General features: G+C 40.1%; 1 protein-coding gene across 3 annotated transcripts in view; it reads left to right on the plus strand.

Annotated features, from left to right (window-relative positions):
- Positions 1–17,918: 17,918 nt before the first annotated feature.
- The window catches only part of SPIN1 (spindlin 1), a 57,848-nt gene continuing 49,431 nt past the window's right edge, over positions 17,919–26,335 (plus strand). Inside the window, exon 1 of one of the 3 annotated variants that reach the window (XM_084225262.1) lies at positions 17,919–17,998. The gene's annotated coding sequence lies outside the window, so the exon portion shown is untranslated. The other 2 variants (XM_084225261.1, XM_084225263.1) reach the window with 2 other exon arrangements.

Consider the following 26,335-nt stretch of genomic DNA (forward strand, 5'->3'; position numbering starts at 1 on the left):
TTGAAATTGACTGGACTGACAGTGCTAAATTGGTTACAGTCAGGCCACATCCAGGCCCTCTGATCTCTGAAGGCCAGCTGGAACTCAAGAGGTCTCATTTTCTGCTGAATTCCCATGCTCTTACCATGAGAACAGATAATTTGGCATTGTGGGGTCATAATTTACTGGTTTTGAAATATGTGTATGTTGATCTAAGTATAATTACAAAATTGTAATAGTATTTAGATTAGATTAGACCATGCTAGATTGATGTGCTAGGCAAGTTAAATATCCAAGTAAATAAATATTTTTAAATTGTGTACTTTTCCTTTATATTATGCTTTTCCAAGTGCAACAGTTGAAAACATCAAAATCAGGTATTTTTGAAATCAGAAAAATGTAATTACTTAGAATCTTGTCTGAAGAAACTATGTTTTAGATACACTTTTTGATCTTATTATGTATGACATTGAAAAGCTTTAGTGACTTCCACAGTAAGGCTGTCTATTATTTCCAAAATAGATGCAATTGCACCTAAGTGGAGATGACTATATATTGGAGCAAATATTTGCAAATTGTGCAAATCACTCTTCACAGTTAGGTTAAATGTCTAATAGCTAATTAAAAATTCTTTACAGATAAACAAGGGCAATCCAGTCCAAGAAAAACATATGTCCCATTTTTCACCATCTTGATTCATCTCTTAGGCTTCTTACCCTGAGTGGACTGATCATAATTAGGTCAAGTTATTTACATGGTTTTTTTGCAGCACTATATGCTGTTATGAATATTTGCTCTGGGATACAAGTATTTTTACTTTCCTTTAAATTCAGCATACTGTAATGAAAGACACATTGGTAACTGCATATTTATTAAAAATATTGTCCGAAAATACTTTTTCTTCCTTCTTTTCTTCATGCAGTTTTGGAGTTAAATGAACCAGATACACAGCTGCTGTCAGAAGGAACAGTCTAACCATTTATTTTTCTTCTTATCTCCTTCCCACCCTTCCCAGTATGATGATCCAAATAGAAAACGTTGCATTTTGTACCGATATGTTTTCAGTGGAAATGCAGCTCCCACACACCACACAACTTCACTGTCACTAGATCCAACACAGACTAATAAGGAGGAGTGCACATCAAAAGGGTGAAAAAGGGCAGGACCAGTTGGCAAGAGCGCCGCTTCAGCTTAATTTGAACAAGTCCTGAAGCATCTTCTGAGAATGAAAGATGTGAATATGATATTTCCCTGTTGTTCTGTTGTTTTTTTATTTTCTTTCAAGTTCAGGTTATTTTTGACTGCTTAGCAAAGTGACAGCCTGTAGACTTGTCAGATTTATTGAGTTTACCAATAGTCTGTGGACATCTTGAATGTAGAAGTGGTGCAATTTCACTGGTCATAAACTTTCATTCTGCAAGCACTTTCCAGGCCTTTAGGCCCTTCCTGAGAAAATGGAGTATGAGTGAAATCCAAACACCTCTCCAGTCCTTCTCAATGCATATTTACTGAATAATTTACTGAAACTGTAACTGTCCTTTATCATGTTATCATCAAAGAACTGCTGAATACAAAAATGGAATCAAGTAGCAGTACTGAGACCTTGTTTTTCAAATGAATGAAACTTCTCAGATCTCTCCATATTATAGATAGGCTGTTTCTTACTCAAGTCTTGATGATTAATTCAAGCAATTAACTCTCCAAAATTCAGTAACAGTGCAAGACTCTACAATTATCTTTACACTACTTTAAAAAAAAGGCACAAAAATTAACTGTGAACTGACACAATCCTTTCTCACTAATAGAATTATAAGAGTAGTTCTCTATTCTAGGAGTAAGAAGATTACTTTCCAGCAACACAGGAATTTGTTGGCCAGATTACTCAGCTTGTAGATCAAAAATTATAAATTATAAACTTGCAAATTCTGATTTTGTATTAATGTTATTTATAAGTGTGTCAATTGTATGTCAAAGGTTTAGTATGTCAGCTATGGAAATAGTACATCTTTTTACCACTGGGGTGAAAATCCAATACACCTGACCAGACATTTCTGCATCAATTTGATCTGGGAAACAATGAGGTGATGAGGACGTGTTTGCAGTAAGTACTCTTACACAAGACAAATAATGATGCTGTCTCATGCCAACACCTACTTTAAAAAAATATTTTGCAAAATGAAGCTTTGATCTGCTACTAATTGAAGGGATTGGATACTATTGTTAACTCATAAAGTATCCTCTTTACTACATAGTATAGATTACAAGCGATATGTAAATGAAGGCAGGTTTAGGAGACAGACATGTATTTGAAGATTTTGTTTATAAAGCTGTTACCAAAGATATGATCTCTCATCTATAATTTAGAATCATGGAATCATTTAGGTCAGAAAACATCTTCAAGATGATTGAATTCCACCGTTAATGTGACACTAACAAGTCCACCACAAAAGCACATCCTTAACTGCCACATCTACGTCTTTTGAATACCTCCAGACATGGTGACTCAACCATTTTCCTGGGCAACCTGTACCAGTGCTTGATAACTCTTTCAGGGAAGAATTTTTTCCTAATACCCAATCTAAATATCCCCTGGCACAACTTGAGGCCATTTCCTCCTGTTTTGCTATTTGTTATGTGGCAGAAGAGACCAATGCCCTCTTAATTACAACCTCCTTTCAGAGAGCAGAAAGATCACCCTTGAGTCTCCTTTCCTCCAGTATAAACCCCCCAGCTCCCTCAGTCGCCCTCTGAGGACTTGTGCTCCAGACCCTTCACCAGGTCCACGTGCCCTTCTCTGGACATGCCCCAGGACCTCAGTATTTTTCATGGATTGAGGGGCCCAGAACTGAATACAAGATTCAAGGTGTGGCTTCACCAGTGCCAAGAGCCGGGGGACAATCACTGCCCTGCTCCTGCTGGCCACAGGCCAGGATGCCATTGCCCTTCTTTGTAGCCATGAAGGCTACCTGGGCACAGCTGGCTCATGTTCAGCCACTGTCAACCAGCACCCCCAGGTCCTTTTCCACTGAGCTGCTTTCCAGCCACTCTGACCTCAGCCAGTAGCACTGCCTGGAGTTGTGACACAAGGACCCATCACTTCCACCTTGCTGAACCTCTCCTGCTATAACTGTAACTTCTAGAATGCATTAACTACCTGCTAAGTCACCTGAGCTTATTGCACAGGTATTAGTATATTAGTTATGTACATGTAAATTACATAGCTACAATACAAATATTATAAACTAATAAATGCATCAGTTCATGCTAGATAATATATGTATTTCCAATGTGCTGAGAAGTTCAGCAACGCTTTATGCTGTATAGCCATAGTTTGTCTTTTCTAGGCTAACTGGAAGTAAGAGGACAAGAAGACATTGGGAGAGTATCTGAGAAATATCTAAGGGTTTCTGAAAGCAGGAGTCAGAAGATAGCTTACAAAGCAAAAAACAAAAAAAAGTTTGCCTCACACAGGTTATCAATTCGCTATTAATAATGTCCAGATACATATAAAAGGTTAAGTATTTGTATGTAAATAATATGCAGATAAAAGTTATTGGAATGTTGTTTCTCTGTCACTGAATTCTGTTTTTCAGAGGTATTTATCTGCAAGTGGCCCAGGTTTTCTCTAGAATTTATTATTGCAAATTAAATATGCCCAGTGAAATTACCTCCCCAACAGGCTGACTCAGTGTCACAGAATCATAGAATAATTCAGACTGGAAGAGATTCCAAGGTAAATTCCCAACTTTAACAGTACAATTCTCAGAATTGAATTTATTTATTTCACATTGTATGCAGTAAGAGACTGTCTATTGCTGTTATATGTGATTTTCATATGTTTTCTTGGCCATTAATGAATTTTTCTTTATTTACCTACTGCTTCTCAGAAGTCCCAGAAAAAACAGGTTTCGGATAAAATCTTGTTTATGTAGAGTAGCTTTCTTGAACTGCTATAGGTCTCATCCTATGTCCAAGAATCAGTAAAAAAACTGCTAATTTTTTTTAAGTTAGTTTAAGATATTATAAAGAAAGAAACATGAATTTTGAATTTTATTTCTGATGCACAAACATGTGATACGCATAACATTACTCTAACTGGGAAACAGACAATACTTCATAGATTAATGGCAGTGAACCCATCTTGGATCACCAGATAATACAAATTTGAATTGGACAGAGACAAGATTTTTGATTTTTTTTAACCTGAAATCACTTTAAGAATGATTTAAACTAGTCCATTATCCACACTTTCTTAAAATAAATCTGGAATTAATATTTGCTTCTTATACTATGGACAAATTCATTTATTGCAAGTCACAACATATTTCCTTTTATTTTCCTAAGAGTAATCTGGTAATAGCAGGAAAAGAAAATAACACACAAATAAACAAAGCTACACCACAACCACCTCCCCCCCTCCCAAAACTATAAGTTTATTCAAAAATAACAATCTCTATAGAGTGTATCCATTCACAAATCATCTGACCCACTTGGTTAAAGAAGAATCAAAGGAAAATTATTTTGGCCTCAGATTTTCAAAGTGGGCTGCTTCAACACTATAGAAGTACCCTAAAAAAATTTAAACCTTTCTGCATTGATGGCAACAGGTACATAAGTGTTAATAATAGCTTCTGGATGAAATTCACAAATAATTACAAACTCTAATTTAGATATACAAACTCTAATTTAGATATTGTGTCTTCAATAAGCTTGTCCAGCAACTTGAAATTATATGCTACCAGTAACAAAATAATTACTTAACATATGCAAATTAACTGCATTAGCACTGTATCTTTAAAATTGTCTATATAATTAATTGGATTACTTCTTATTTTCCTCTGCATCTCATGCTCCTTGATCAGATGAGGTGAACCCAAGCCCTTGATTTCAAGCAGCTCAGAGCAGAAGGATGAAACTGGTTTCCACACTCATAATTAAAGAGTTGGTACAGAAGAGAAGGCGTCTTTTCTGTTCATATAATGTGGCTGCCTATAGTTCAATGCTTCCTCCTGTTTGCTCTGAGAGCCTGCTGCTGTGAACACTTTCCTAGAAGGATGCAGAAGAAAGGAACAGCTGTCTACAGAGCAAAAGTTATCTCTTATTTGAATTTATGGGAGACTCCAGTTTAATGATCTGAAATATTTCTGAACAATATCTGTTTTCCTGTCTTTTTACACATTTTTTTAAATATTAGATTTGACTTTATTAGAAAATTGTAGGGTGACACTTCCCTGATATTTCTTATTTATAAGAAAATAATGTTTCTGTGTCAAGCATTTATATGAGCAGTTCTCAGAAGTCGTTTAAGAACGCTCAGAATTGCCTCCACAGAGAAGGATGCTCAGCCCTGGAGCAGAATGGAGATATTAAATAACTGGAATTATCTTAACATGATCATGGAGAAATTCTTAACATGTTCATAGAGAAAATTACGTGGAAGGGGACCTCTGAAGTACTCAAAGCAGAGCAGACTTAGACAGAGCTGCTCAGGGACTTGTCAAGTTTTGAAAATCTCTGAAGACAGAAATCCCAGTTTCTGGGCAGCTCATTCCAGGGTCTGATCCCTTTACCAGAAACAAACTGCTGTTTATGATGAGTCAGAATTTTCACTGCTCTAATTTATGACTGCTGTCTCTTGTCCTTTCACTGTGTACCTCTGAGAAGCGTTTGGGTGGTTAAAACTACAACATACCAAATCACCTTTAAGAAACCGCTTACAAGCACAAGTTTAGATATCACGTAATTAAAACAAAGCACATACATAAGGCAAAAAAGGAACCCACATGTGAAGGAAAACAACAGGTTCCCAATAAATCATGCTGAATTTACCTCACCTGCCAAAAGTGACTCTTCAATACATAATTGTTCCTCCATTTTTCCATTTCCATCATGAACAGCCAAAGCAAATTTTCAAGAAGGTGGTTACACTGTAATAGGTATACTCTAGCGTATATAATCTGATAACCTATCACAGGCCTTATCTAAGTAAATGGGTATCTTGGAGATAGATTATGGGATCTGCTTCTGGTGAAATGAGGGGCTCTAACCTCAACATCCCTTTTGTGCTCGTTCAGCATCCCCCATTTTACACAACACCACTGTTGGTTAGACAAGTTGAATTAATTATCATGCTAGAACATGCATTTGTGTTTCAACTACACTTTCACTGCAATTCAGACGTAATGGAAGAGCCTTAAGGGAGCTGTGTTCCAGTCAAGTGAACTAATAGACATACGAGGCCTCAGTTTATTTATCTGCAGCCTAATTTCCTCTTATAGTCTTTCCTTTTTCAACATTCCCTTTCCTACATGGATCTCTATATTTGAAATACTATTGCAACCCTTGCTGCAAAGCTCAAGATGAGACCTTATAAGAAGGAAAGGTTTATTTATTTTACAGTGAAATCAATTTCACCCACACTCTCATATTCATGCACTCACAAGCACACTCAAGAAGTGTGTATCCATGAGCTGTGTCATCTGTCAAGCATCAGGTGCCACTTAATGTGCTGCAAGGTGTCTTTACAGGATTCAGATGATGATCCAAAGGGCAAGGTACATAGACTATCAAGCCTCCTTTGCAAAAAAACCCACTATATTGCTCATGATCTGTTTATCCACTGGTTCCAGCTGTGTTTTGCATCTGTGTGTCTACTCCTAAATTTCTTTATCTATTTTTCCAGTTACTCTTTAAGCTCTCTTTAACAACTGCAAGGGGAACAGAAAATTTCAGTCCTTTGTATTGTCTGTGTTGTCTGCCAGTGAGCATGAAGACAGAGGTAGCAATCGCTTCAGCCCCACTACTGACACATATGTAGCTGCAATCTAAATCCCCAGCTGGCATCCCCACCTCCCAAACAGAATGCATGTTGAATCTGCTATTGGACAATGCATGGTACTTGTCTTCTCTGATTCATAAGTTGCCTACACAACTAACAAAGATTTATTTTCTCACTAAGAGAACAAAAATGGTATCTTTTGATTCTCTGGAACCACAGGTAAACAAACTTCAAGGATCACCTTCCTCAATCCTGCTATAGTACATAAAAATCATGTCATAAATCCCAAGATACTCAGATACTATTCTCTTGCAAAGATTGATGATTTCTGCAAGCAGTTAAGACTTCATTGAATTATAAGCCTTTTTTGAGAGTTAACTCTGAACATCTCCTAACAGCAGGAGCTTATAAACTACTTTTCTTTCTTAATGAAAGAAAATCCACTCCAGCTTAAAACCAGGAAACTTTACCTCAGTATTTTTTGAACAACTTTCTTTCTGCAGTATTTTTGCTGGTGAGCTGGCTAGCTTATTTCAGGTCCATTCAATTCATTAACACCCCAAGCCAGAACAGTTTGAAGCAACTTTCTTGAATTTTTCAATATTGATTTCTGTGGCATATTATTTGTTCTTCCCAATGACTGCATAATTTCATATTGTATATTTTTTTTATCACTGTGAATGAGAGCTAAAGCAGAACTTGAAAAAAAAGAAATTCCTGGTTAGACAGGAATATGTTTTCCACAGTTAAATATTTGAATGACAATCCTTTGTGTTTGTTTAAAACATGATGGATTGCTTTGTAACCATCTGTATTATAGATTCTGCAGGGTATAGGAAATAGTAGAAAGAGTAAACTAATCAACTCTGATATCAAGAGATATGTTCCCAGATCACAAATTCATATGTTGGATCTGAAACAACACAGTGAAATCTTATCAATCATTGTTGAGCATATTCAAAAAACGCATATTCATAGAAGGCTGCAAGAAAATGCATTTTAGAGAGATCTACTCACCTGTGAGATGTTCATGTGAATTTCAATTTTTAGTGTGTACAGTACCTGGGAATATTCAAGATGTTTAAAAGGCACAGGTAAGCCACAGGAAAAAGAAATGTAAGAAACTGTTCTGTAATTATAATGATCACTAAATATTATCATTGGAGATTTTGGTGATCATTAACTATCTGCTTTCTGGAATTAACCTAGATGGTAAGTTTTGGTGGTTTCCTTTTAAGTTAAGAGGGAAGGAAAATATTTAAAATGAAGGTGTTGAGAATCTCTGTAAGTTAATGAACTCCCTTAAATCTTCACAAGATTTACAAAGTGATTTTTATTCTCCATATTAACAGTGTACTAGAAATACATGTAGTCTGACTGCTACTCGCTGGCTTCAGAAAATGGAAGAGTGCTAAGGCTACTCCAATAATATTATTTAATATAAACAGATTGGAAACAATTATTTTTAGACTCTAGACTACAGAATTTCATTATATAAACAGCCAGTATACACCATAGTTTGGTTAAGTCTGGCACAAAAAGCACAGGAAAGCCTTAAGAATCTTTATCTAGGCAATTGTGCCCACAAGAATGTTCATTCACAGTACTACCAACAGGTGCTTATATAAAAATTTCTTTTACTGCATCTACCAGTGCAAGAGGAAGGTATGGGAGAAATCAAGATTAAGATCAGAAATCAGATTAAGATCTTTTGAGCAACCAAACAAAAATTGCATATATCATGCTAAGAACATTAACACTAAATTTAACTGAATTGTACACATCAACTAGAAAAAACATAAAAAACTAAAAAAAAACCAAACAATGCTCTGCATCAAGAGTCTAGCAAACAATAGCAAGAGATAGAGGAAAGTAAGTGCTAGTAGGGAGTATCTGAAGTGAAATTTTAGATTACATATATAGAAAGAAACAAATTAGGAACAATTTCTTCATTAAGGGCAGTCAGGCTCTGGAACAAGGTGCCCAGGGAAATGGTAGAGTCACTATCACCAAATGTTTTACAAGACATGTAAGTGTAACAGAGAGAGACATAGCCAATGGTGGACTTGCCTGTGCTAGGCTAGTGGCAAGACTTGATCTTAAAGGTCTTTTCCAATCAAAATAATTCTGTCTTTTCCAACCAAAATAATTCTGTAATACTATGTCAAAATCCAATTTTTTAATTAAATTCAGTTAGAAACTTTTAGTCCCCTTGTATAAATGTTTGCTCCCAAGCGTGGTTTAGAAGGTTTTGGTTTTTTTTTAATCTCCCCAGAGGAAAAATATTAAGGCACAAAGGACAGCTATTTTGTGAAAACACTACTACTACTAAATGGACGTCTCCATCCTTTATCAGCTGGTTCAATGCTGAAAAGCAGTGTTTGTTCAGCAGAACAGCACACTATTTCCATGAAGACATATGATGGATGCAATGGAGTGGATCACATTCTGCTAAATACATATATAGAATTATATATATGTGTATATATATTTTTATAGTTATATATACATTTCTGTGCTGGGAGGTACCTATTGAAATAGCTGTGAAGTTCTGTGGGTATGTCTTCCATCCATTGTTCTGGTTTGCTGTATAGGCTCCAGGAAGCTTGACCCTAATGAGTATCACAGGGCTGTGGGGAAATGAAGTTCCTGCTTTAAGCATATTTTATGAATTCTTACAGAATTTTCAAAACAGAGTGGTATAAAATAACTGTATGAGGTATCACTTTATATTGTACTAATTCTACACAGGTTTTCCTTAAATTCTTCTCTTCATGCTGAGCCTTGCAAACAATTTGTCCTTGTATTACTCTTTGTTAATTTCTTTTCAGGTTCTGTTGCAAGTGCAGCTGAGTATAGAGTAATTGAGGCATATATTTTTGATGGTTGCAGGTTTTATGAAGGTGGATGTGCTATGTCTGAGTTTAAATGTACCTAGTAGTCCACAGGTTGCTATTTCTTTTCATGTTCATCATCCTATTCAGAGCTTATTGGATAAGTATCACTATAAAAACAGACTAATTTGTATCTGTCTTGGTATGGAAAGACAAGAGTATGCTAAGGAAGGCAGAAGCCTCCTCTGAAATGGAGAATGCAAACCCTCCCGACCCATCCGAATTGCTATAAATTTTAAATAAGGGGCTCTCAGGCAAAAAATATGGGAGCAGGAAATAGCAGTTCTTTAATAGAGAAGAAAAATAAGAGAATAAACAATGCAATACACTAGAACAACACCGACAGAACACAACCTGACACCCTGTTGGTCAGGGTGTTGGTAGCAGTCCAATTGGAAAAGGGGCTGCAGTCCTCCTGGAGTGTCAGGCGTGGTTCTGTTGGAGCAGGGGGTCCTGTAGGAAAGGGGTGTCTTCTTCCTTTAAAGATCCAGTGGAAGAAGAGGCAGCTGCTATTTCTCTGGGGAATCCAGTGGAGAAAGCCGTGCTGGTGATTCAGAATCTCTGGAGTATACCTGGGTAGCAATGCTTGGCTCCTCCCTCTGGGCAGAGCATCTCACAATGGGATGTTATAGTTCTTATCAGTCATGTGGTGACATTCAATGGCCTCTTATCAGCAGATGTCCCCTGCCAAGGGAGGAGTGATTGTGATCACTCAGAGAGAGAGATAAGGAGCATTGCCCACTTGACACCAGACAACTGCCATACAGATGGTAATAGAATACTTCTTGGCTTGCAATCTGGAACAGCAGCCCTAGGCCATTACAACTGAGACCACTAAAAAATGTTCATCCCACCAAGTTTTGTACAGACTGCATCTTCAGTATCAGAGTAAAGCCCACTTTCCTTTTTATACTAATCATGCGTAAGAATTAGCAAACACATCTGAACTGGAAGTGACATGGCTGTAATTAAAGCAAAAAAAAAAAAAAATGAACACAGTACACATAAAAAGTGAATGAACAAATGAAAATAATAAATACAAAATACCAGTTACGTAAATACTATGAAAAATTTAAACAGAATGAGATACACTAATAATGCCATTGGAAAACACCTTTTAAGTCCTAATTAAGCCAACACTACTGGGAGGAAAATCACACAAGATTATCTACATTGTATTTTCTGTCTTGCATAGAAATACATTTCCCTTTCTTAAAAGCATTTCATAATTTTTCTTCTCCTTTCAGTACTAAAATCTTTGAAAGAACAGTATTCCTATATTCCTTGAAGGCTATTAAAAAGTTAAGGTGACATGTCTTATTTACCAAGATTGGTCACAGTGGTTTTCTTTCTTTTTCTTCCTGCTGTATACTTTTTTAATATTATTGTTTGGTTCCCCTGGAAAGCCTTAAAGAATATGACACAGAGACCACATATATCTCAAGTGCTTGTGTAACTCCTTTAAAATAAAAATTATCAGAATGGAAATGATTATCATATATTTTCAAAATAAGTTGTTCATCAAACTTCTCACATTTCAAAGCCCATATAATGGAAATAATGAAGAAAAACTGTATTTTAGAGTAAGTATCTTCCTTTTCTGTCATAGAGATTAATTTCTTCTACCTATATGGAAATTAGTGGAAAAAATGCTATATTTTGTTCTGCCAAAGGCTGACAACTACTTATTTTGGATATATGTGTGTGAAAGTGAGGAGGGAAGATATAAGAGTGGGAGGAGAAGGGTTTAAATTTCTGCAATAGTAGTATGATCCATTTGGCAATCTATCTTGCTGTGACCAAAGTAAGTCTGTGAAGCAGGGCATCATGTGACAGAAATATTTATCTGTTTTAAAAGAATGTCAGGTTAATATCTGTGATTCTTCTCTCCAAGCACATTTATTAGACTCCTTCCCTTCAGTAGGTTATCAGTCCTTGACACTTAATAATAGATCATTCACTTATAAAAGGGATGTAACTACACCGGTAAAAATGAAAGCTTTTGTTAATAGTAAGAAAAATGTAATCATTAATTGAGACTGAGCTATAAAAAAAAGAATTAATTTAGCTACAAAAGCTTCCCTATCAAACCTCTAAAATTTCAGTTAGTTTTTAGATTTTGCTTCAAACTGAAGTTCTAATTTAGTTTATTTTGAACATTTATCTTTTTTTACTTTTTGTATGTTTCAATTCTAAGCAGATTCATTGTAAGCCAGTCCTAGAAATTAAACACATTGATCAGAAATCACTCTCTGTTAGCACAGGATATACATCTCTGATAGATCCTGAGCTTCAGTTCTGTAGTAGTTGGAAAATCTCTTTAGGCTGAGCTTTATTCACCATGTTCTAATGCATACATAGATAAATTTTCAAAAGACAAATTTTAATATAAATCACCAATATTTGAACCTTATTGTTGTTTTACTTAAATTGTTAGAAGACAGATATTTGGTTCCTGTAAAAGCGATATACACAAATGTTGCAACTATGTCATTCAGTAAACACACTAGGAGGCCTCTGTTTCCTTTAATTTTAAATAACTTCTGTATCAGCTTTATAAGAACTACCTTGGAACAGACAAATTTACCAGAGAGTCAATTAAAGCTACCCTTTAATACAGCAATTAAGTCCCTTTATGCCCCGAAAGAAAATTAAAACAACAGGCTGACTGATCCCAGTATTTAAGGATGTGGATTGAAAATCAGGCTCAGAGGCAAGATGGCATTTCGCCTTCAAATCCAACAAGCAACTTGGATTCCAAGAGTCCTTGATTCTACCATCAAGTCAATAACCAATTTTTTTTGTCAGGACTTACGGCTGATAATTCCTAGGCCAGGAAGATGTTGAAAAAGAAAATGTTTCTGGAACTGGAGGGAACCTGGTTCCTACCAAGAACATCCCAAGAGCATTCAAAGCTTGTGGGAAATTTTAGGCATTCTGTTCCCAAAGAAACTAGGCAGCATTTAGACCATTAAAAAATTCCAAGAAGTTTTTGTACAACACTTTGTAAAAATCCAGGACACTAATAACTGAATTAAGCTGCTTTTTGAGTTCACAATGTGATGGTGCCAAATTGAGCTCTTCATGACTCTTAAGGTACTCCTAAGGAAGCCAGATCAAGAGTGTTCTATGGGTCTTCAGGAATTAAAGTTTCTTTGTCTTATGCTGTAACAAAAAAGTCGCATTATGTCATGCTATATTTGCCAAGCTCCAGTGGAAGGTTCTCCACCCTAATGGAACCAAAAACTTAGGAGCGTAAATAACAGTTCACCAAGGCCATCAGGACTGCAAAAAGAACTTTGCAACCTTCGCTTTTTTAGCAGGGAATTTTGAAATGTTTCCCCACCCTCTTTTTTGTTTCCCTGGTTCACAGAAAACAAGGAGGAGACAATTTTAAAGGAATCTTTCTGATGGAATTACTTCCCCTGTAGTTGAAGAAATACTGCTGAGTCTCTTCCATAAGGAAGACTATTTCATACAAAATGTAGCATCTGGGTTTGCTTTGGTCAGCATCTGAGGGCTTGTATCGATCGGTCACAAGCACTTTGCCTAGCCTAATTAGTTGTCAGGTAGCTGCACAATCTTGGGCTTCCCTGTACAGATACAGATATGACCTCCAACATTTCCTCAGAAAACCTGAATAGACATGTGAGCTCCAAGCTTGTGCCGAGGAATCCACAGATTCACAGTCTGGCTGAAGCAGAAGGTCAGATCCAAAGCTCCAAGAGTTACACAGTTCAATTTGCCCTGCCCTGCCTACAGTCAGGCAGGAGCTCCTAGCAATTCAGAAGGAAGAACAAATGGCCTTGATGGGCAGTCAGTTTCTCAAAAGCTTCTCATACAAGTGATCTCCTATGCCTCAGGGATCATCACACCTCAGATCTTGAAGCAAGGAATGGGCTGATATCACTGAGGATCCTTTTCTATAAGGGTTTTCTAAGGCAATGGCTTTCCCATAGTTCCCAAGAGAAGAAAACAACTACAACCCAGAGACAGCTCAGGATTAACAGTAGTTTCAGTTTTCTTTTTAAACTGCTCCTCCCCCCTCCAACAGCGTAACAAAACTACAATATCAGTAGTATGTGCTGGACTGAATTCAGTTCTTGCTCCTGGGACCACAGTAATTACTTTGTTGATTTCACATGTGGTCTGATGACTTCAGGAACAAGACTCACTGGACTCAAACACTATTTCATTCAAAAAGCAGCTACATCCCATTTATGTTCTGCAGCCCCTAAACTGAGGAACAAGCCCTGTGGTACTAAGTGAAGGCTTCTGGAGTAATTGGCAATGCATGGTAACTGGAGTTATTGGAGTTATTGGCAATGGTAACTGGAGTTATTGGCAATGCATATTTTGGTCTGGCTTCCTGGGTACAGAAACATCTGAACTGAAGAAGTGTAGGAAGTCCAGAATTGGTTCCTGTACGCTATGGTCTGAATGGAAGCTTCAGACAAAGTTTAACAGAGAGACCTTCCCATTGTGACAGAGGGTTCAGAAAAGACTCCCTTGCTTTCTAAACTCCTTCTCAGAGAGAAGCCTAGGTGTGGCTGGATCCAATCCTAGACTTAATCAATGATTATGTCTAAAGGACTGCATAGGTGTGATTGAAACTTATATGACTTTGTCCTGCAAGATTGATGACAAATTAAATACATCTATATGAAGAAAGTAAATCAGTTATTTTAATTGATGATTGTTATATATGTATGATGATAGTGATTAGACTAAAAGACTTCAGTCAGGACAGTAACTATTAGCAGAGTGCACTATTTTTTAAATCAATAATTTTGAAGCTAGCTTAATAACTATTAAATGGAGACTGATGCTACTTATCCAAACCAAAGACCATGGGCAAAGTAACCCTGAGGGGCATCAGCCCTCAAGGGAGGAATCGCCACATGCACTCCCTAGAAGAAGTGTGTTGCAAGTTCCTCCTGGAAGAGGGACTGGGCTTTCATAGTATAAAGTCATTGACTCTAAAATACATGTTTCTAGGCCAGCTATGTCAGCTCAGCAGCCTTTAACTCAGCACTTTTAAATCGATTACAGTGTAATCACTTGCTGGTTTCTTTATCAGGATCTTTGTCTGCAGCCTCCTCAGCAATGTCAGTTGCTGTCAGAACATGTTTTTTACATCCTGAGAATGTTTAGTTTTGGGATAAAAGACTCAGGCTGGCTTCAGCACTCTTCAAAATCAAAAGCAACATGAACCAGTTCTCTATCTATCACTGATAACTTTTACAAATAGAGTAAGGTTTGAGCTGTTTACTCCCACTTAGGCAGAGCATCCTGCTACAGTCAATGACAGCTCAAAAGAACAAATACTAGTACCATTAAATCCTTTCTGAAAAATAGCACCACAGCCAGCACTGAGAACCTATTAATATCCTTCTGTTATTAACTAGCTAGTTAATAACTAGCTAGTTAATATCCTTCCACAACGGAGTATGTCCCACACCATATATTCAGATCTAGGTATTCTTTCTGTCTGAACAGTCACCCATGATTTGATGGGTGGACTGTTCAGTAGATGAGGAACTGGTAGGATGCTTGCATCCACAGAATAGTGTTCAGCAGCCCAGTGTCCAGATGGAGGTTGGTGACAAGTGGTGTCCCTCAAGAGATGAGTACTGTTTAATGTCTTCATCAGTGTGACAGACAGTGAGATCAAGTGCACCCTCAGCATATCTGCAGACAACACCAAGCTGAGTGGTGCAACTGACACAACTAAGGGATAAGATACCATTCTTAAGGACCAGGACAAGCTCAGCAAATGGGCCCATGTGAATGAGGTTTAACAAGACCAAGTTCCAGGTGCTGCACCTCGGTCAGGGCAACCTGCAGTATCAGCCCAGGCTGGGGGATGAACAGAAGGAGAGCAGCCCTGTGAGAAGGACTTGGGGGTGCTGGTGGGTGAGAGGCTGGACATGACCCAGCCATGGGCACTGCCAGCCCAGAAAGCCAAACGTGTCCTGGGCTGCATCCAGAGCAGCGTGGGCAGCAGGGCCAGGGAGGGGATTCTGCCCCTCTGCTCTGCTCTGGTCAGAGCCCACCTGGAACCTGCATCCAGCTCTGGGGTCCCAGCACAGGGAGGACATGGAACTGGAGTGACTCCAGAGAAGGGATACAAAAATGGTCAAAGGGATGAAGCACCTCTGCATGAAGGAAGGCTGAAAGATTTGGGATGGTTCAGCCTGAGGAAGAGAAGGCATTAGGAAGGCCCTACAGTGGCCTTTCAGTACTTAAGCAGAGGTTGTAATAAAGACAGGGACAGACCTTTTAGCAGTATCTGTAACAGCTGAACAAGGGGCAATGATTTTATACTAAGTGAGTGGGGATTTAGAGATGGTAGGAAGCAATTTTCTACAACGAGGGTGGTGAAACACTGGCATGGGTTGCCCAGAGAGGTGATAGATCCCTGATCCCTGAAAACACTCAAGGTCAGACGGACAGGGCTCTGAGCAACCTAAGTTGAAGCAACCTCTAGTTGAAGATGTCCCTGCTCATTGCAGGGGCATTGGACTACATGACTTTTGAAGGTCCCTTCCTAGCCACATGATTCTATGATTCTATGTCTATTTTTATGTCAGGAGAATTTAACCAATGATTGCTTATCTCAATGATATGCAAAGCTGGTTACAGATTCTACAATCCTACTTGGATGGTACAGCATTATTAACTTGTACCCTCATCTTTACCAATCTTTGTCCCCTACTTCATCGTGTCTCACTCTCTCTCTTTCTCAGAAATTTCTTCCTTTAAATTGCAAATGACTAATCTCTCAGAATCTCAAGACTCTTTTATCATAGGAATTACTGGGGACACAATTCCTTGGATGAAATTAAGAGATGTGAAAACAATAAAGGAGAAACTAAAAATGTGATTCTTCCTCCTGTTCTGCCAATAAGAATTTAAAGCAAAGTTATGTATGTCTGTACCTTCACACACCCATATTTTACTTTCTGGCACATGCATGGAATTCATTACTGATGTGATCTGTAAGTGTGACTTAGGAACTTGGCTACTACCCTGTGCATTTGCTACTGTTGAACTAAGAAATTCCATTATTTGAATCAAATCTTCCCTTCTCCAAACTGACTTAATTTCTTGCCAAGCCTTGCTTCAGAAAAAGGTACCAGTGTGATTTGTTATGGCAGATCAGCTATCCACCTGCTTTCATTATTAGACAAATTTGTCAGAAGGTAACAATCTTACTGACGTTTTCCATTTTGCTGTCAGCATGGCAGTATGAATGGATCTTAGAGGTATGTGCTTTAATGACTTACCAAAATGACGGACTAGGATTTGATGACACTGTATCATATTTTCATCAATACATTTCCAGGTTATTTTACTTTTTTCCCCCCCTGCTAATTAATGCCTTAGACAGTTTCATCTGAAAATTTCTGGTATGGCTCACCAAATTTCTTCCTTATGTTCCACTCCATCTAGATCATGCATGCCTCACGAATTAGCAAATACTCCCCATTAGGATTTATAAACGTTCTGATTTTCTCCTAGATGTCCTGGCATCTAATGCTAACAGTTGAAAAGATGACACTCGCCTATGGTCTGTCAATTACTGAACAAGTCTTGATTACTTGCAGGTTTTCCTTTACTGTTCCCTCAAGTATTGTCTCTCAGCCTCCCAGGGGCATGCAGGACAGCCCTTCAAGAGGGGGAAACAATTTGTAACTAATGCTTTTGTTCAGCACACATTTTTGAAGGCTTCCCCACTCTTTTTCATGTCCTTATTGCATAGATCAACGTTTTCAGGGAAACCTTTAAGTTCTGAGGGAACTACACCTTCTTTCTGCCCATAATGTTGCCTCTCAAAATGAGAAGACAATTTCATACAAAATGCAGTTGCTTACTTGAATTATTTACAAATACTTCCCCTGCTCAGATGAAGTGCTGGCCTGCCTTCTGGCAGCTGCACTCCACTCTTGACCTTCTTCAGCACCAAACCTGGCAGAATTCAGTAAGCGTTCGGACAATGTTCTTAGGCACATTGTGTGTCTCATGCCCCGGGCAGGGCTGAGAGTTGGACTCCATGATCCTTGCGGGTCCCTCCGAGCACAGGACATTCAGAGATGCTCGGGGTTCTCTGTGCACCCTGAGGGCTGGAGGGTGACCTGGGGCACGACTGGGACACACCGTGCCCCACCAGCACCGCGCAGGCCGCGCTGCCGCCCATGGCGGGCCGGGTGGGGCTGCCCGCCGCAGTCGGGGCGGCGCAGTGCGCCTGCGCGCCGCCAGGGGGGGCCGGCGCGGGGGAGGAGGGCGGGCCCCGGCCCTGTGTTTTGAACGGCGCGATGCGGGTGGCTCACTATTTGGCAGGAAGGTGAGGAGGCCTCTATCCTGGCGGCGGAGCTCGCGTAGGGAGAGGGGGATCCAAATGTGGCAGAGGCGAGCTGGAGGCAGCGGCGGCGGAGGGGGACAAGCGAGAGGAGGGGAGCGGCCGTGCCCGCCACCGCCGCTGCTGCCGCCGCCGCAGAGAAGCTGAGCGGCCCGGCTGGGAGGGGCTGAGCGGCAGCCCTGGCACCCCCGGGCGCCCGCCCCGCCAGCAGGTGAGCGACCGGGACGAGGGAGGGGACGGGGGGAGCGCAGCCCGTCGCGCCGCCCTTGGCCTGGCTCGGCCCAGTACCGGGCAGAGCCGGAGGGAGTCGCTGTGGGGGGACCGGCGCTCCCAGGTCGGCCGCGCCTCGCCTCCCTCGGGCCTCTCACATCGTGGATCCCCCGCCCTCTCCGCCCGGAAGCCGCGGGCGACATCGGGGCCGCGGAGGCTCCGGTCTGGAGGTGTCGTCTCTGTTCTCCCTTTCCCCGCAAGCTCCCTGGCTGCTTGGCAACCTCCCCCGCCCTTCCGGGCTCCGAGGCTCTGCCGCCCTCCCCCGGCACGGCACCGCGCCGCATCCACCCGTAGGGGAGCGGTGCCCTCCCCCTTTCCCCGCTGCGGAGCTATTGTGTGCGGGCTGAGGCCCGCCGAGGGGCTGCTGGCGGATAAGCCGTTCCCCGGGGAGGTGGAGGCGGGAAAGCGGGACGAGGGGGGCGTGAGGGCGGCGGGGGAGCCGGGGCCGCGGGAGACAGCGCCGGCGCGGTGTGTGCGCGCCCCGCGCGCTCTGCGCTGCTGCGATCCTTTGTCTGCTGTGCCGCTTTCCCCTCCTCCCTCGCTCCTTTCCTCCCTCCTCCCTTCCCTTTCCTCCCTGCGTTCCCCTCTCTCTCCCAGGCTCCAAGCGCTGCTGCAGCTGCAGGTTTGTAAATACTGGACCAACACACACACACACACACACACACACACACACACACACACACACACACACACACAACATGGCTGACGCTCGCCTTGCTCCTCCACCAGGGTCTCCGCCTTCTCCCTCAGTCTCCGCTGCTTAGCCGCTCCTCCGTGTAGGCTTTTGTTTCTTCCCCCCTCCCCCTTCATCGCCCATCAAAAAAAAAAAAAAAAAAAAAAAAAGAGGAAAAACAATTCACCCTCTTTATTTGCGCGCATGGCGGGATATCAAGGGTAAGGATCCTCGCTTTGGAAGCTTTCTCCTTTCGTTTTGCTGTTTGCAACAAAATGAAACCTAAAATCAGAGGTGATTTGGGAACCTGGCAAGGCCTGGGGCGAGGGAGGAAGGGAGGGAAGGAGGGGGGGAACTGGGTGAGCCCCGCTGAGAGAGGCTTGATTGGAATGTGCGTATCTTTTTCTCATGTTGGGTGGGGGGCGGCTGATGCACCAAAGTGCTGGCAGAGATGAGAATACTGTGTTACACTTGGCAGAATGAACTAGGGCCTTCTCTTTCGTTTCAGGACAATTCGGTATAAGAGGTCAACTCTGGACAATCACATTAAAAAGATCTGAAGTAGTTATGTCAGAATAGGCATTGTGTAGGTAAAACCCGTAAAATAGGCGTTTTGGCTTTTTTGCATTTCCTGTATCTCCTTGTTAGTATCTTAAACAGCTTGCAGAACGTGGAATACATAAACCGGAATTTACACTTGTCAGGTCTTCGTGTTGCTGGCTTTCTGTCACAAATTAATTTGCCCTTGTGATGACAATAGTACAAACCAAAGCGTTTCCTTTTTCCTAAAAGGAGTGCTTTCAGATTTTTTATTTTGTTTTTTTGTTGTTGTTGTTATTGCTTGTTTGTTTTGGTTTTTTGTAAAAAAGGCATTGTAACATGAAGTTTAGTGAGCTCCCAAATAAAAACAAGACAGCATGCTTTTGACCCCTTTACCAGTGCAAGGCGAATGGTTAGTTCAGTACCCTCCACCTCAGTTATTCAGAGCACCCCCTTCTGGCTTTGATAAATATGGCTTATTTTTTTGCTGCTTGTGACGTAAAACCAAAACACTTGAAGGTAGTTCAAGCATATCTAAAGTGATCTGCCATGAAATGGTTTTATTTCTAGCCTGTAAATTAATGGTGAATGTTGAAGGTGTTAAGACATGATGCTTTATATTTGCTTTCTAGACATGTTACTGTAATTCCAAGTGTTTAATTTTTCAAGGATTGTACTTGAAGATACTGTCTTTATTTATACACATGGGTAGCCATAGGTTTCTGAGCACTGCTCTTAAGTAACGAATGTCCTAGCTATGTCGTCTTTTGTCTGCTTTGCTTTAGAAGCTTCTAGTGGAGAAGCATTGGAATGGCACAGTCTCGCAGCTTTTACTGAGATAGAAATATGTGAATTAAATACTGTATATGGATACTTCTTTCTGCTGCTTTTTCCATCCCCATTAATAAGCATTGATTAGCAAACACTGATTATGGAGAAAATAATATATAGAAGGAGTTTACAACAACATAAAACTTAAAAGAAGTCATCCAGATTACAGTATCATTTTGGAATGTGTATCTACGTCATGACTTCTGAGGCAACTGTTTTAATTCTAGATGGAGAAGTCAGAGCAAAAGTCTATAGTCCGATACATCAGATTCCTGCAACAGGCAGTTACTTTTTTTTTTACATTTTTCAATCTGAAGGCAATATTGCCTAAACTAGAATAGTTTTACAGGTTTTAGTTAATTTGTCATTTATTGTGATAACTACTGCATTTGAAATTATGCTGACGTACTAAAAATGTGAAATGCATTGAAGTATGCAGCTCCTCCCTCAGAATAGGCCTTCAGATACTTAAGTCAATTCTTAGGCTGAAGAGCAAAATACAGTAAAAATAAGCCATCCACAACACAGTTTAAGCCTGTTACATTGCAGTTTGGTTGCTAGAGCTAAATTTTATTCTGTAACATTTATCTCTATTTCATCATCTTTGTGAAGTTTCCTGTCTATAGCATCTTTTCTTCACCTTGCATTGTATTCTTTTCTGTGACACTTGGAAGGTTTTTCTTCCTGTCTTGGTTGTGTTGACTTAGTTGACCTTCAGATCCCAAAAGGAGCAGATGTAATTGAAGAATTTGCCGAATCTCTGCATCTTCATTTAGTAAAGAGCCTCCAGTGTTTTTGCCATTGTGAGTTATGCTAGGCTGTATTCAACCAAATTAAAAACCTGAGACTAGTAAAACCTTCTTTTCAAAACCTGTTTGGCAAATGAGACTGAGGAAAAGGAAGACGGCAGTAAATGCAGTCTCAGTGATCAGCTTGCTGGAAGAAGTTAGAAATTAACAGTTTTTTCAAAGTAGGCATACTTTTCAGTAGATCTTTAATCAAGTAAATTATGACTCGCTCTAGTTCTAACTATTTATGAGATTACCAAGTAACATACAGTCCTAAAAGTAATAAACATTTAGTACATTCTTATTCAGTACTTTATATTTTCTCAGTCCGAATATTCCTTCGTCCTTTTCTTACCTAATATCTTTCCTTGCTATCTGTTGACAGACTGCACTCTTTGATATGTTCAGATCTGTAAACCAATAGCTGATGCAAGAGCTGTGTGTTATTAATGTAATGCATGATTTGCGTAATATTTGACAAATTATATATTTTTACAAGTATTTTATTTACTGAAGCAAAATGCCATTTTTAACCTTTTTTTTCCCTTTCTGAAGAATGAAGCCTTTTGGTGCAAACTTCTCATCATTCCATTTTGTTTTTCTTGTTGCCTGCCTTTTTTTTTTTTTTTTGACCTGGTAAGAGAAAGATCAAACTTTGATTTCTTGATGGTGTGGCATGGCAATGTTTTCATAGGCGACTAAAACAAATTCAACAATCTGGTTTAGAAAACCATCTTTGAAAGCTGTGCATTGAAGCTGAACCAAAAGAGAATGCTCTTACAGAAAGTTGTTTCCTGTTGTGTGGTTAGATAGCTTGTTTCTCATGACAGGTGTGAGAGAATTTTTTGATTTGTTGTTTTTCTTGTGTTCCTTCTCTTACTGCTCTTCAGAGGTTAGTGATTTTATGATGGAAGGCTGAATGCTGATCTTTCTTGACACTGGTTCTCATTATGAGTATCTCCTGTATATCAAGATGTATCCCAGTTGCTGTCCAGATGCTATCTAGATGTCATTCTGCCACCTGCCTTAAAAGAATGGGGAATCTGACTTTGCTTTATAAATGCGTAGACTTGTTTCCATCTGATGTGAATATATATTGAGATCCTTAAAACAATGCAGTCAACTGGTTTGTATTTAGCTACGAACAGTTGATTCTAGAGACAAAAGGGCTTCATCCCTGATCCATTTCAAACAATGGTGAAATAATTTAATTTGAGCTAACTGCTTTCACCATGTGGTGGCTGAAGTTAACTTTCTGTTATATAGTAAAATGTGAATTTGCTAAAGACATACAGAATTCAGGAGGTGAATGGATTTGGCTTTCAGTTTGTGGAGCATGGTTCTACAAAGCCAGGTTATATATATATATTTTTAATTTATTTTCTATAATATATGTCATGAAACTGCTGTAAATTTATGTTAAATGAGGTCTTGAATGGCTGACTTGGAAACTTCACTATTGGTTCCACAAAATGAAATATATAAAAATAGTAATGATTACCTGTGGTGTCTACTAGCTGTAACTGTTACCTAAATGTATTTTAATTTTTGCAGTTATTGTGCCTTGGTTGAGATGTTCTTGAAATATTTTGATGAATTTATACTCTTTTTGGTAAGACTTAAAAATCTCTAAAACTTGATTTGCTCTTTGACTGGTTTAGGTTTGGGGGGTTTTTGTTTGGTTTGTGGTTTTTTTGTGTGTTTTTTAATGTTTTTGTGGAATATTCCAATATAGTATTCAAGTTCTGCACCTACAAATACTGGTGAGAGTAAGTGCTTATTTCAAAAGCACTTCTGTGGATTCCAGTGATTTAGTAAATACTTGACTTTCACAGAATGGATGCTGAGCTTAAGACCATCTGTTCTGTATGGTATTTTGAACAAAATGGAGCTGCATCAGTTAGTTACTACTTTGTGGTATAGTAAGCTATTCTAGCTGGTCTGCGCCATCATGCTAAGGTCTGTAAAGTGTCACCAACAGAGACTTCAGAAAAAGCCATTAACAACAGCAGAACAAGCAAAACCCAACTGCCGAGCTTCTTTTCCCATTAACTTCTTTTAATCCAGTTTAAATGTAAAAGCGAACTTTGCTAGATTATGATTTCTTACCTTCGTTGGATAAGGACAGACAGAGTCATTAGATATCAGACTTTTGGTCTATTTGATTTAGTAAAGTCAAGTAATTATGTGTTTCAGAACTGTTTCAGTTTTTACTAATTTAGTGTTTATGCTTCCTACATGGAAGTCGTTGCTAGTTATGTGGAATCAAGGCAGCTCAAGTCCAGTATATTATCTTGTGATTTTAGTTGGAATTTTTGAATAGGGAAACTTTTACCTTTCTAGATTTAATGTTTTGTGAGCTGAGTAGCACAAGAATAAACATGTTCTAGATTAGTTCTCCAGCGAAAATTCTGTAAAGTTTTGTTGATTCATTTTTCTATATACCTTGACAAACACAATGTTTGCTGAAGTCTGGAGCTGTGCTTTGGGTTCTTTTAGTAAGCAAAGGTTAAGTACCTGCCATGGACTGGAAGTATTATGTGTATTCTGTTCCATATCTGTAACTTATTTCTGGTTGTAATTGTGCACTTAAAATTGTCTGCAATTAGACCATCTTTCTTCCATTTTCTAGGAATGATAAAAGTTAGTAAAAATAATGCTTCAAACTTGGAGTATGTGTAACACTTAAAATTATACTTGGAAAAGAGTTGACTGATTCTGGACAATTGCTTGCCCATCATGTTTAATAACCCTGTATGGTCTAGACAATGAGCTAGACATCACAGTGAAACTAGGATGGAGGTAAGCAAGTTTGAGATCAATGTACTCCATCTTTCTCAAAGCATTCCAGGTGCAGAGAGCTTTGTTGAATGGATGTAATTACTTTTTTCTTCAGAAATCCCTTTCAGAAGTTCTTTGTCTTGTTGGTGAAAGATGGCCTACAAACCCATTAATTGGTTGTTTAGGTGTCAGTGGAACTAAAAATGAGATATTGTGGTCCTGAGATTTTGTGAGATATGATAGGCCAAAATCTATACTCTTAAAAGTATGCCTTCAAAAGCAGCTTAACAGTAGATTCTGACTTTCATGTGACTCCGCAGAAATCTGTTCTTGAATGCTTTTAGGGTTACAGGATATGCAGGCTTTCAGTATACTTGGAAACCACAGATTGTTGCATATTCTTATGGTTCTTTGATGATAGGCAGAGCGGCTGGCCTCTCGGTCATCTCTCCCTACTGCTGAAGGGAGGAGTGAATAAGCACAGAAATCTTCATTTCCTAGACTTCAGGGGTACATCTCAGGTGAATTACATCTCTGTCTTCCTCTCTTCCTTTTTGTTGGTAAAGCATACATACTGTTAGGTGCCAGCCAAAAGACAAGAGGGTAAGCGGATTTCCTGTCTGTTCAAGTCAGGGGAAGTTTCGCTCCAGCCTTCAGTTATACCTATGTATCTTGGTTTGAAAGACAGGTCTCTGCTAAGGAAGGCAGGAACATTCCTTGGAATGCAAAATATGATGCCTTCTGTCTGAATTGTTATAATTTTGAAATTAAGGGGCTTTCAGGCAAAGATATGAGAAGCGGAATAACAGTTCTTTACTAGTGTGTGTAGCAAGGCAAACAACAGCGGCAGCAACAGTAAACAAGAGCAGAAATCCAGTGGAAATCTCTTCCCAATCTTGGAGCACTTTGCCCATGGGTGCAGTTCCGGTCGCAGCCGGCAGGGGCGCTGCTGGCTCCTGGCGGGCCGGGCGAGCGGGTGCGGTGGTTTCCCGCGCCTGCAGGGAGCGCTATGTGTCTCCGCTCAAACTATGGTGGGTGCAGCCGGCCGTAAGGGATGGAAAAGGGGCTTCCTTTTATGAACCCCCAGGGCCAGCCATCCCGGTGCCCCCTCTGGATAGCAAAAGGGGATGTAGCAGGGACATCGGAGCCATAAGCTGAGAAGGTAGGGATCCGCAAAGTCCCGGAGTGGTGGATGAGATTTATCAGAAACTTCGCAGCTGCAGCTGGAACCATGGGGCGTTTTGGATGTCTGGGGATGCAGGATACAATGTAGCAAAAACTCAGCAGTTGGCAGAAAAAAAATCAAAATGGTGGGGGCGGGGAAGTGGCAGCGCGGCTCTGAGCAGGGCAGGGAAAAGGCTCCCTGCGAGGGGAAAGCACTTGGGATCCCAGAGCTTTCTTCTGAGGCACCCCAGCAGATGGTGTAAAGTCCCTTTTTTAGTGAGGTTGGGTGGTAATAATGTCCTAGTTCAGTGGCTGCCCTCACGAGCAGAGAAGCAGGACCCCCATGGCAGAAGCAGCAGGACTGGGCTGGGCTCCAGCGGCGGCAGTGAATTCCCTCCCCCGAGAAGCAGCTCCGACTGTCCACCTCCAAAGCCAAGTGCAAGAGAGCTAGGAGCTGCCCCAGCCCCTGCTCTTTGCAGCAGAATTCTGCCTTTCCCAGGGAAACCCAGAGGGAGTAGCCAGCTGGACCCCTCCCCTGAGCTGTGGCCACTTCTCTTGTCGCTCATAAGTACCCAGTCGTTACTGTCACCTAGCAACACATGGGAGAAAATTCCCCGAGAGAAAGAAACAAAGGAAGAATCTTAAACCCCAGCACTGTGTTTACAGTGTTTATACATGTAGCTTGTATGGAAAGAGGTCAGACATGTTAATGTTACTTCATGGCAGTAGGGTTACATGGCTGTATTAACAGTGGATGAAAAGTACTTTTTCAAATGCTGTAACCTTGGCTAACCAGAAGTGAAATAGACATTGCATTAGAGATAGTTTTAGGCTAGAAGCTTGAAGAACTGAATTTGCATAGATTTGTTTGAGGCAGGCTTTTTCTTTTGCTCTTAGGTATAATTTAATTGAAGGAGGAAGAGTGATGTTGTAAATAAGCATCTCAGGTTTTGGTTGTACTTAAGCCTCTAATCACATTTCTAGGAGAGTTTGTGTTTGGGTGAGGGTGGCGCAGTATGGCTCTGGCATGGGCAAAAAGGGCAGAGGTGTGGTTGTTGTTGTGTGTGCTTTGATTATCTCTAGGACAGACTCCTAGAAAGCCTCACCTGATTTTACAGGAAGGATATCCTGCTTCTGAGATCCTGTTTGCTGGAAGATGCCTCACTTTTTCTCTTCTTCAGTTGCTCTATTTCCCATTCACTGCTGCCCAGTTGAGTAGACTCAGCTTTGTTTCAAGGACCACAGGACAATTTAGTCCTCCCTACCAATAAGCCC

Source organism: Fringilla coelebs (assembly GCF_963513975.1).
Source record: "Fringilla coelebs genome assembly, chromosome: Z".
NCBI lineage: Eukaryota > Metazoa > Chordata > Aves > Passeriformes > Fringillidae > Fringilla > Fringilla coelebs.